Raw genomic sequence first — 12,882 nt, 5'->3', positions numbered from 1 at the left:
GATTTTGACTATTCTTGGTTTTAAGCCTTCTCCAATGTTTATAATTGAGTTTCAAGTGTTTTTGTCAGGTTTGAATGTAAAAACGAGATCTGAATCCAAAATTTCCTATTCTTTGCGTTTCTTGGACTCCGGCTTGTCTTTTTGGGTTTCTTTGAGTGTTAATGCTCTTGTTTTAAGTTGAAATTAGGGTATAACCCCCCTTTTGAACACTCTGGTAAAGTCAAAATTTCTGTTTTGGTCTCTGTTTGGTCATTTAGACATCATACGTGTATGATGTCTAAAGTTGCAGATTTCCAGTTTTTTGGCACAGAATCCTTCCTAAAGCTTTCTCAAGTGCTCAGCAACTCCCAGATACACAAGAAATTTCTCTGACTTTTGTTTATTGCAAGTTTCACTACTAACTCGACGGTTTAGTGATCTAACATGCAATCAACCATATCAAGCAAATACTCCAATGATTACTAGCTCTAGATCAGGATCAAATGAAGTCCTACCTAAGCTATTCCTAATCATAAAATGGGTTTGGTAATTGTGATTTTAAAGAGATCCACTGCCACTCACGGACTAGCAAATTCTTCTTCTATCAACAACTACTCAACACCAACAAAACAACAAACAAATCTAAGCTAAACTAAAAATATTGTCAACACGAAAGACCCAGGAATACCCCACTTCTTAGTATCTCTCGAGATCTTCGGAGTCCACCACTCCTAGATCTTTTCTAACTAAAGTATACAAAGTAGTTTATACGACTCACCTCGTAGGATTAGTCTAAGGTCACCTACTTAGGGCTCTCGTCCCCGGCAACGGCGCCAAATGTTAAGGCGGTTACACCGCTAGCGGAAGCTAAATAGCGAGAACTCAACCAACAACAGAATTTGTCAGACGAGGACAGAGCTTGACCCGCAAGCGCATGGAAACAACTAGGTGGGTGTCAAATCACCTACTCGACCTTCTAATGACAATCACTACTAAGGAAATCAAATCTAAGTTCTAAAATACACAAGTGACTGAAATCCGTACTACGAACGAATGCTATACGAAATAGGATCTAGAATCATTGAATCGATCTCAAACTCAAGGGGAAGTCTATACACTAGGTAAGAACAACACCCTAAAGACTTGAACTGCAAAACCAACCTATAACCACTCCGTGCGGTAAACGCATATGAAGACAAGCCGAAAAATACAGGTGATCGAAACTTGACCCCGATGGTACTAATGTGTAGCTCTACTCGTTGTGGTTCTATAGATATGCTGCACGCTCCATTCCGACACACGAGTTGGAAGAAAACTCACACCGAAGCTCGTAGGAACTTACCACACATAGAAGCCGATAGCGCGCACTCTTGGTATCTGTGTGTAGCTCTCGCCGTTGCTAACACAATGGCGGTGTCGCTTCTCCAATGGCGGCTCCGTAGCTCGCGTAGCAAGTAGATAAGACTCTCACTCTCTCTCTCTCTCTCTCAGACACAGTCACGGCGCTCAAAAAACTCACTTTGATTAATAATCTGTCCTCTCTAGGTTACAAAAACTTTGGCTTATATACCTCAACCTTGGAGGTGAGAACATCTCTAACTAATTACATCAGCAAGTGAAATTACTTCGGGATTACAAGCTAGAAACTCAATTGAGTCCCGTTACTTAATGAATGGCTCAAATCAAAATTAATGTCGGAAAGATATTTATTACAATCAATGGTTACAAAATGATGAGTGTGAGCAAAAATGTGGGTGTGATCCTCTGCTGGCTCAACAAGGTCCATGAGAAGTTGGCCGCCGACCACTTTAGAAAGCCCTAGGTATATAAAACACTAAGGTTAGTGGGAAAGAGAGATTATTTTTTGAAGATAAGTGACTATTGCTGTACGCACAAAGAGCGACCTTTTTGCTCCAACTTGTAATCATCGCTATTGTGGCTACGGTAATCCAAATTCAGTTTTGTTTATTGCATTGTGTTCTTCTTACTCTGCTCTTTCATTCAAGTGTAAGCATTCAAGATTTGGTGTAGGTATCAAACGCAACCGTTGTGGCCTTAAATCGTTGTTTTGAGTGTTTATATGCGTATTTTATGTTGTTTTGACCCTAAGAGGGGCTTTGGGAACCCACAAACAACCCTTTAGGATCATCCGTTTACTATTTTTGGGTACTTTGGGACGAACGATCGCGATCCGTGTACCCATCCAGAATGTTGTGTGACAGTGATAGGATATGCTCCTGATAGTCCCATGTAGCTTCCCTTCAAGTTTCGTGCGAATCCGATATGATTTGCATGGTAAACATGCGTGATGACTGTAGAGCTGTGTAGAAGGACATAGGCAGATTACTTGGCTTCAATGCGTTTGATTTTCTTGTAGAGTTAGTAGTTTCATCTCTTCGAGTTCACTTCATTAGGATTGACACCCTAGTGAGTTTCCATGCTTCATCCGAGTCGCTTCCTTGGTATTGTATTTATGTTGATGCCTGAAGGCTATATGCTATGGACGTCCGTCGCGGCGACCCGCAAACATTGGCGCCGCTGTCGGGGAATGAATCTTAGGTGATGAGTGATCGAGTGCGTATTCAGAGTTTTTATTGTTCCAAAAGATAATTTCCATTCCATTTACATTTCAGTGAAGCATCTAGACAGGGGTTTAGTGCTTAGTGGAGTCTAGGGTCGGTGGACTGGCTAGATCTACTCTTGAGAGATATAGGGAGTTGTGAGTGAGGTTGCTTTAAGCATTTTTTCTCTTCAAATTTCTTTGTATTGATTGAGTACTGATCCATCATCCGTTTTTTATCTTGTTTGTTTTGTTTGATTCATTTTCTTATGTTCTTTCATTTCTGTACTTAGGAGTAGGGTAAGTAAATCACATTCCAGTCAGATTTGGGGCAAAAGATAGAGTCAAAAACACCAGAAAACCATAACTTTGGCAAAAGGACCATAAGACTCTAAAATTAGAAAATCTGACCAAACAGAGCTGAAATTGATTCAAATCACAAAGTGATAGCACCAAACACTGGGAAATACTTGTCAGAGAGATCCTGTAAAATTTCATCAGATTTGGCTCTGGTACAACGATCGCGATCGGTGTATCTCAGTGTCAGAATTGTACAAGATTTGACATGTGCCGTCCTGATAAGATTCTAAACAAGTTTGTCTAAAGCAACCACACCCAAAAACATCAAAAATCAAGGAAATCGTGCCACTTGGGTAAAACTAGCGTGACAGACCCAAAAACTGTAAAATCTTGACTTTTGGTGATCCAAATGCAAAAAGACTTGGGGGATAGCCTTAAAACATCAGTGTCTACAAACATGACAAATTTGGTTAAATTTGGGCTCAGAACTACGATCGCGATGGGTGTACCTAGACCTCAGATTTGTACCAGATTTGATGAGTACACTCTTCAAGGGTATACAAACATAAAAGTCTAAAGGACCTAGGGTCAAAAACCACAAAAAACTGGTCAAAACCACTGAATACAGATCCAAGTCAAAAACTGCTAAACTGGTATAGAAATTAACTTTCAGTAGACCAAAACACATCAAAACTGGGAAGAAACCATGCAGAGGGATAACCTGTGCATAGGACAAGCCTAGGTATCTCTCAAATCCCAAATCAAACATCAAAATCAATGAAACCTGATAAAATTGGAAAATCAGGCACTTCAGACCAAGAAACTGTAAATTCTTGACTTTTTTGAGTCCAAATACAAAAGTGTCTGGCAGGTAGTCTTAAAATAGCCTAGTGAACAAGCTGGTGAAGTTTCATCCAATTTGGGCTCCAAACTACGATCGCCATCGGTGTACCTCGGTCCCAGATCTGACCCAGATTTGACCCACACATACACCTAGGTTATATAAGATACCATGAGATGTCAAAATTCAAAAAACAGTCACCAAAATAGCAAAAACAGCAGACAATCAGAAAACCACTGCAGCAGACCAAGATCTAGTAAAAACTTGACTTTTTCTTGTCCAAATTCAAAAATATTTGAGGAGTAGACTATACACATCATTGTCTACCATATCCACAAGTTTCACTTGAAAAGGAGCTAGAACTACGATCGCGATCAGTGTACTCTAGAGACATTTTGAGTTGAGACTTGGTGAGTAGGTAGCTGACATCTAGTGCAACATATTTTCCAAAAGGAGCAAGGTCAAAAAAGCAAAAGAAAGTGGTCAAAAGTCCCAGTTACACAATCAGGCCAATAACCGCAAAACCACCTGGGATTTGGGTTTTCATTGGTCAAAACATCTCCAAATTCAAAAATACAAAGACACTTGGTATCAAGACATCAAGGGCTAGCTACTATGCAAAAATCTTTCAAATTATGACATGGGGTCAACGATCGCGTTCGGTGTACCTCTACATAGTGAGGGTATTTGACTTCATAAGTTTGTAGATCTACTTGAGTACATCCCAAATCTCAAGTTTCAGTGAAAAATACCCTCTGGAAGCCAAGATACAAGCACAAAATCTCTTTGTGTCCTGATCCTGAAACTGTTTTGAGTGTTGTTTCAAGTGCAGTTTACCAAAACTGCTCTAACTTTTGACACACAACTCCAAACTGAGTCTCCTATAGCTAGGAAGAAAGCTTGTGAGATAAGGAAATTTGCTATTTTAGAGTGAAATTTGCTAGGATTCCCATTTAAAAACTTTTAGGGTACCCAAAACCAGTATCCAAAGGTCAGTGGGGCACCAAAGCCTGACTTTTTAGAGACTTGACCGGGGGCAAAAAGGGATTGTGTGCACTAAGCCAAGGTGTTCTTATCAAGGACCATCTTGAGAGTATTGAGTGAGGCTTAAACATAACAACTCATCCATCATTAGGGTTTCCCACTCAACTCAGAGCTATGCCACCTACACAAACAACCAAAAATACTGCAACACCTATAACAAGAGGGTTGAGACAAGACCATGAGGCTTATCAATCATATCAAGCCAAACCTCAAGGCATGGCTCATGGATATTTGTCAAGTGATCATGTAGCTCACTGGAAGCCAAACCAATCAACTAAAATGCGGGAGTTTAGAAGAGCAAAAGTGGAAATTACTGGAGACTTAGAGGAGAAGCATCCTCTAGTCAACAAACCCAACGTGAGGTTCATCAAAACCAATGAAGCCACGAGAGTTCTAACGGATTACACTTATGATGGCCTTTATAGGTTACCTATTGGGGATCAAAACAACTTCTATAGATGTTTAAATTCCATCATTGAAGAGGTAACAGACTACAAGAACCTCTATGCCTTCACATACATAGATGACCAGGGAGTGCAAGTTCTAATGGTAGATAAGTATGGAAGAGAGTACAAACTTATCAGCCTAATTGAGCTAGAAAGATATACATACATGGGTAATCCAATCTCTGCTTACTACTTTCAACCGAGTGTAAGCGTACCAGGGTTTTTTTAGATTGATTTGCAAGAAGCTAACATTGAAACTATGGAATCAAATGGACCTCAAACATCCAGAATAGCTATTCACGGGAGTGTAGCTCCTACCTCATTGAGTGGAACCAAGAGACCACCAATTAGACTTACAAATCCATCAACATTTCCAAAACATGTCTCAAAGGGGATTCCACCAGGATTTGCTCCAAGACGAGAAGAAGGAACGAGGGATGTCTTTGTGAGAGACCCCAACACGCTAAGATACATGGTTGAACCAGAACCAATGAGACCATACCAATTGGCCAAATGTGTCAAGAAGAAGTATGATGGATTAAGGGATCCATACGTACATGCATCCTTGTTCAAACAAGTGTTAAGAGCCGAACAAGTATTTTATTTTCATACACAGTATTAGGGATTTGGCTTAACCTTGGAAGGGATAGCATTGAATTGGTTCCAACCGTTGGACAAAAATGCCTTCTCAAACGTTGAACAACTGTTGCAAGAATTTGTTGTGGAGTTCTCTAAAAGGGGAATCAAGCATAACACAGTGTCCCAAATCTATGAATTCAAGCATAACACACTGTCCCAAATCTATAGAGAGATGTCCACAACGCGAGTTACCACAGGATGAAAGATTATCAATTCTCTTCATAAAGGGTTTGAAAACTGAAACTCTCAAGAAAGATTTGCACTTAAAAGGATGTATTTCCTTTGAACAAGTCACGAGAGAAGCGTTAAACCTAGTTGACAATTGTAAAGCCTATGGTGAGGAAATTGGTGATACAAAGATCACTATGGATAATATGCTCCTTTAGCATCTAGTGAAACCAACACAAGGGGTGTCTCAATTAATGACCAAGCTAGATGAGTTAGCAGTGCAAGTAGCACAACAAATAAAATGGTGTGCCATTGAGCAAAAATGGACCAATCATGAGATGAGTGAGTGCTACTATAATCAAACCTACACGAGGGGGATACTATTTGGACATCAAATAGAAAAACAAATGCCATTATCAAATCATCCATTATTTCAAAATAGGGTTATATCAAGGGCTTTCTTTACAAAGAGTTGAGGTATCACAACCTAGGCTAGGGCAAGAACCTATGAGAAAACTCTATTCATTGAATGAGGACACTCTGATGTTCATAGCCAATCAAGAGCGTAGACAAGAGACCATTCTGGCTAAGCAAGAACAACCATCAATTGTGCCACCAGTGACTCAACAAGATGGACCATGCTACAAGTGTGGAGGTAATCATTGGGCCAAGAATTGTTCTCGTGTAGAGATAATTGGATATTGTTTGGAGTGTGCCATTACACACGTTGTTCCAAATTGTCCAAAACACCCAAACAAATAGGGGAAAACAACAATGAATGTTGTGGGAGTGTTACCTTCTCCAAGTGGATCAGAGGCAGAACCCAAAATTCCTGTGAAGGCAGTGACTAGAGCCCAAGCAAAAGAAAATGCTGAGGACCAAGCTAATGAGGAGAAAGATCAGCAACCCAAACAAGGGGAAACAACTAGTGTGTCAGTGAGAACTGGGAGAAAATCCTGGAAAGCCAAAAGAGACAGAATTAAAGCAGTTAAAACAAGAACGGGAAAACAAAGCGATGGTGAGCGATAAGAAACTAAGGAAGGCGTCTTCCGGAGGATCTGTGCTGGTAGACAAAGTCCTAGAGCCATTAGATGCTGCACTGGAAGCATATGAGGCTAGATTGAAACCCAACCAAACCCTAGAGCAACAAGGGATGAAATATCCTCATGCTGAGGTAGAGACTGAGAGGTTGAAAATGTATAAGGAATTGGTAAAAACTGCACAGGCAATGATGGAGCCTGAAGCACCAATTCCACCTCCAGAAACAAAACCAAAAAGTGTTGGATTTGAAATGCCTAAGGCAAAGGTTGAAACATTAACTCAAAGAAACATTGATCTAGAATCACAAAAGGATGTGCAAGCAAAGACTGCAACACAAAAAACCAACAACCTAGAAATTCAACTAGATGATCAAGTAGTGGTCAACACCACTAATGATGCAAGGTCAAGATCACAATTTATGGCACCTATCCCAGAGATAGATGAGCCATGCCAAATGAATTGTGGGAAGCAATTAGAAGTGCAAAATATGGAAGTGTGACTTTCCAATCTGCACCCATAATTGAGGTCAATACAGGGCATGAAGTCTATCAGGGAGACATTCAATCTCTAAATGGAGATGCAGGGACGGAAGTTTCAATTGAAAGCAAACCAGAGTCCTGGAAGACCTTACCCTCATACATAGGAGAACATGAGGCAGACTCAAAGACTAGAGTGGTGCCATCTCAAAGGAAAGCCATATCCAAGACGATGGATACAAAGAGTATGCAAGAGTTGATGTCAGCTCCAATACAGTGCACCATTACTCTATCTGAACTGCTTAAGATTAGACCACATGTATGGGATGAAGTAGGCAACAATTTGGGAAAGATGGGATTAAAGATACATCTTCAAGATCTACCCTCAAATGAACAATCAAACAAAACTCAACAAAAAAGTGCAAATGCTAAACCTGTGTCAATAAACAAGGTGGGGGAATATTGCGAAGGAGAAGAAGGAAACACCACCTTACCTGTGGAATACAAGGAGTTAAAACATTGGCTATACTTGATAGTGGGGCTGGAGTAGCCATAGCCACAAAAGACATTTGGGAAAAATGGGGTAGACCAGCGCTTAGGAAAACTAGAATGAAGCAGCAACTTGCAAATGGATACACGAAAAAGCCTCTTGGTATCCTAGAGCAAATTATTGTGACTTCTTGTGGAATTGAATATGAACATACATTTGCAATAGTAGATTTTGGAAAAGGGAACAATTTTGATATCATTTTAGGAAGACCTTTCATGCGTCAACTTAAGATGGTTCAAGATTGGGGCTATGACTATATCTACTTGAGACATAAAAAGATCACCACAAAAATAAGCATAAAAGACCATACCTATAGAGATGTGAATAGAACTCCTTTAGAAGAAATTGACTCTACTATAGTCAATGGGAAACAGATACCTGCATGGCTACAAAGCAAACAAGAACTTTGGATGTGTGGTGCTTCGAAGTGTGGAAGCTCAGTGAAGGAGGATTGCATCCTAGAAAGATCAATGGACGATGAAGCTTACATACCGGAACCCTTTCCAGAGCAATTATTTGAGCCATTTGGATGGACTCAAATATTGGCAACCTTGGATGTGTGTGTAAATGAGCTAACTCCAACCAAGTTTTGTGATGAAGAAGGCTACGACCTAGTTTCATGTTTTATGTTAAAAGTGCTGAGAAATGCTAATGAAATTTGTGAGAATGAAAATAGAGGGACAAATAGCTATGTCATGGAGGATGCTGCACAAACACAAACTAGGAGAGCATTACAACCATGTGGAGATGTCATCATTGACATACTTGAAGAGTCAACAACATCTACTCCAAAGAAACTAACTTCAAATGATGCAGAGTTGAAAGTACAGGAAGAATCAGATGTCCAAAGCTCCACATCAACAGATGTTCTACAAACTCAAGATCAAAGGAAGAATGAGGAAGAAGCCAAAGATGAAAAATATCCCACATTGATCAAATTCAATTTATGCGGACAAACAGGGCTCAAGGTTACATGTTTGGCCGCAATTGATCCTTATGCTACTAAGAATATAATGTCATATGGCACTTGGATAATGATGGGAAAACCAACAATTAAAGAAGTGGAGGAAAGAGTATACACCAGTGCCAAAACACCAATCCCAAGTTTTGGCATAGCGGAGGCAATACTCAATGGGGAGTTCAAGGACAACTTCAACATAGTTGACTCACATCACATCAAAGAAAGTCTAGTCCTAACAAAGAGTTGGAAGAATACCTTCTTTGGGCAACAACAAAAAGGATCAACAACAACAACAAAGACGGTCCAAGAGACATCAACAAAAAAGACACAACCATCTGCAGCAGCAGAAAAAGCTAAGGCCATACTAAACATTGAAGAAGATCATCCTCACAAGTCGATTTTACCTTCGACGAGCCCACATCAAAGCTCAAGCAAAGCCTCTACATCAAGAACGAAAGCTTCAACAATGCAATGGATCCCTAAACAAAAGGTTTTGCAACCTAAATCTCCATCACAGCAAAGTCTCCAAAAGAAGCAAAGAAATGTCAAGCAGGTGTTGGTATCCAAGGAACACATTAAAGTCAAAGATCCAATTTGGATACACTCTCAAGAACAATCTCAACAACAAAAGGTGACAGGGTGGGTGGCCTCAAATGATGTTTGGGCCAGAAAGCCCAAGGTAAAGGCATGGAACTTCTCACCCTTACAAAGAAACCCCACAAAGAACAAGCCGAGCATTCAACGCAAGACAACCAACTCAACTAGGAGAAAGAAGAAGCAAAAGAAAAGAGCTTCAAAGAAGCAAAAAATACAACAAATATGGGTACCAAAGTCAGAGATTTATCAAGCTTCCCAACAAGGCCAAATGAAGACAAAGAATATAATGGTTCCCGTCAAGCTACTTGAAGCACAAGGATTCTATGAAGGTAACACCCAAATATGGTTACCCAAAGTAGTTGCTCAACCTAGAGCCACTAAGACCAACCAAGTAGCAAAGGACCCCACACAAAGACAATCAACAACAACAAAGAGCCAATGGAGACTAAACACAACCAAGGGAGAAACAACCTCAAAATGGATCTCTCGTCTTCTACTACAAAAGCAAGGCTTTTACAATGGTAATAGCCAAGTATGGATACAAAAGCCTAGTGTCCATCAAGTCAAGGGAGCAACTCATGAAGCAAGAATAAAGTGGGTCCCAAAACCACTGTTGAAAACTCAGGCTCCTCACAAAGAAGAAAAAGTAAAGGTACAACAATGCGGCCTCCTTACGGAACATCCCATGCAACAAAAGAAGCTAGAGGAGTCAAAGTATGCCAACTTACTTGAAAAGATGGTGGCATTCAAAGACCAAAGCAACGATAGAGGCCTTAATCTCAAGAACTTATGGCATTGGGTTTCAGGCCATGAACAAGTAAGTCCAAGTCGCCATTAAAAATACATGGCATAAAAGTCAAAAGTCGGGCAGCTGAGCCACTAAATGAGCAAGGCATTAGTCCCAAAGCTTCAAGTAATATTCTCTGTGGTCTAAGAGTCTTAGCTATTCTAGGTACTGCTCAAGGTGGAGGAGTTGAGCATATTTATGTTGTGTCGCTCATGCTGGTATAGGTGAGCATAAGAGTCCAAGTCTATGTATTTTAAGTTTGGTAAAGTGAAGAAGAGAGTCCAAAAGACACTCACGCACTATGCATAGTGAGTAATGAGTGGAGAAGCTTCAACATCAAAAACCCTTCTTGGAAATGTGGAAGCTATTGAGATGTCCTTGGATATCACATGTGCTACATTTGTTCCTTGAAGCACCCAACAACTCATTTTTCACACCGCATGATTTTCTTGAAAGAACTCTTGTGTGCATATAGAGTGTCCCATAATTGGCACTTGCATTACACACTCTTACTTTATTCTCCCAAGCACTCACCTTGCATGAACAGGTACTCAACTTCTAAGTGTTCAACCCCAATAAGAGCGTATACCAAAGGCATTTTTTCCCACTGGGTTTTTCCCTTTGGTCATTCAGGTTCTATACCCTAATTTAGAAACACCCATCACTACTCTATTGTATATATTCCTTCCATCAAATGAAACCAATAAAGAATTTGTTACACGATCTTCAAAGAGATAAAGTGGGGCCACATTGTTTTCAACACGCTTCGACAAGAGCAGCTCTTATCTTCAAAGATACCAACAAAGTTCTATTGACAAAGTGGCAAAGAAAAATCAAATTGGAGATGCCAGTGCACACATGTCAAAGTCTCAAATATTTTCAGATACGAGCTCCAATAAAAAGTCAACTGCACCAGAGGCAAAGTATCCAAAAAGGCAGGTATCATCGACCAACTGCACAAATGGAAAGGTAAAGCAGGATGTGCAACAACATGCACAAATGCCTCGTCCCTAACATCCAAATCACAAAGAACACATGTTCATCAATCAAAGGCAAATGGGCACCCCATTTGAACAAGCAAAACATGCCAGATATAACTCAATCAAGGAAGGGGGGAGTCTCATCAACAAGAAGACCATACTACAAATGGTCGTGTCAAGGGACGACACGATCTAGCAAGGTGGGAGTGTTTGGAGGTGATAACAACATACAAGTTCCCACCTAGCCAAGGCGCCCATCGGGTCAACCGGCCAAAGTTTTGATGTGGTCACATTATTTTTTCAATGTTTAATACATCAAACCGTGTAAAATCCTAATGACAATCGTCTATGTCAAGTCTAAGTCAAAGATGTAATTTTTCCAATGATGTATGTAAAGGTCCATGAGAAGTTGGTCGCCGGCCACTTTAGAAAGCCCTAGGTATATAATACACTAAGGTTAGTGGGAAAGAGAGATTATTTTTTGAAGATAAGTGACAATTGTTGTACGCACAGAGAGCGACCTCTTGGCTCCAACTTGTAATCATCGCTATTGTGGCTACGGTAATCCAAATTCAGTTTTATTTATTGCATTGTGTTCTTCTTACTCTGCTCTTTCATTCAAGTGTAAGCATTCAAGATTCGGTGTAGGTATCAAACGCAACCGTTGTGGCCTTAAATCGTTGTTTTGAGTGTTTATATGCGTATTTTATGTTGTTTTGACCCTAGGAGGGGCTTTAGGGACCCAAAAACGACCCTTTAGGATCATCCGTTTACTGTTTTTGCATACTTTGGGACGAACGATTGCGATCAGTGTACCCATTCAGAATGCTGTGACAGTGATAGGATATGCTCCCGATAGTCCCCTATAGCTTCCCTTCAAGTTTCGTGCGAATTCGATATGGTTTGCATGGTAAACAGGCGTGATGACTGTAGAGCTGTGTAGAAGGACATAAGTAGATTACTTGGCTTTAGTGCATTTAATTTGCTTGTAGAGTTAGTAGTTGCATCTCTTCGAGTTCACTTCATTAGGATTGACACCCTAGTGAGTTTCCATGCCTCATCTGAGTCGCTTCCCTGGTATTGATATTTATGTTGATGCCTGAAGGCTATGCTATGGACGTCCGTCACGGTGACCCGCAAACATTGGCGCCGTGCAGCCATGCTTGCGGTAACTAAGTCTCCCGACCACCAAATGAATTAGTCATCCATTCTGGAATGATGTTGTAGGGTAAAAAGAGATGCTCTACCCGTTAAGAAACATGGAATAATGACTAGTCTTTATCTTATCTACCTCGTAGTCGAGGACGACTATGATTACAAGAGAGAGGTAATGTCATAAAATATAATATTTAACTTTACCAAATTATTTTCTCATATTAAACTGATCATTTAATATGGGAAGATAAAAGGGGAACAAGAGTTAGGATATAGATATGTGCTTCTACCAAAAGGAGAAATGGTTGCATGTTTATAGGGGTCCAAAAGGAGACGGTCTATCAAAGAGCAATGTGCA

The sequence above is a fragment of the Adiantum capillus-veneris genome, chromosome 11, assembly GCF_014529385.1.
Source record: "Adiantum capillus-veneris isolate H3 chromosome 11, ASM1452938v2, whole genome shotgun sequence".
Lineage (NCBI taxonomy): Eukaryota > Viridiplantae > Streptophyta > Polypodiopsida > Polypodiales > Pteridaceae > Adiantum > Adiantum capillus-veneris.
The sequence above is the reverse complement of the archived record's forward strand: the minus strand, read 5'-3'. Positions refer to the sequence as shown.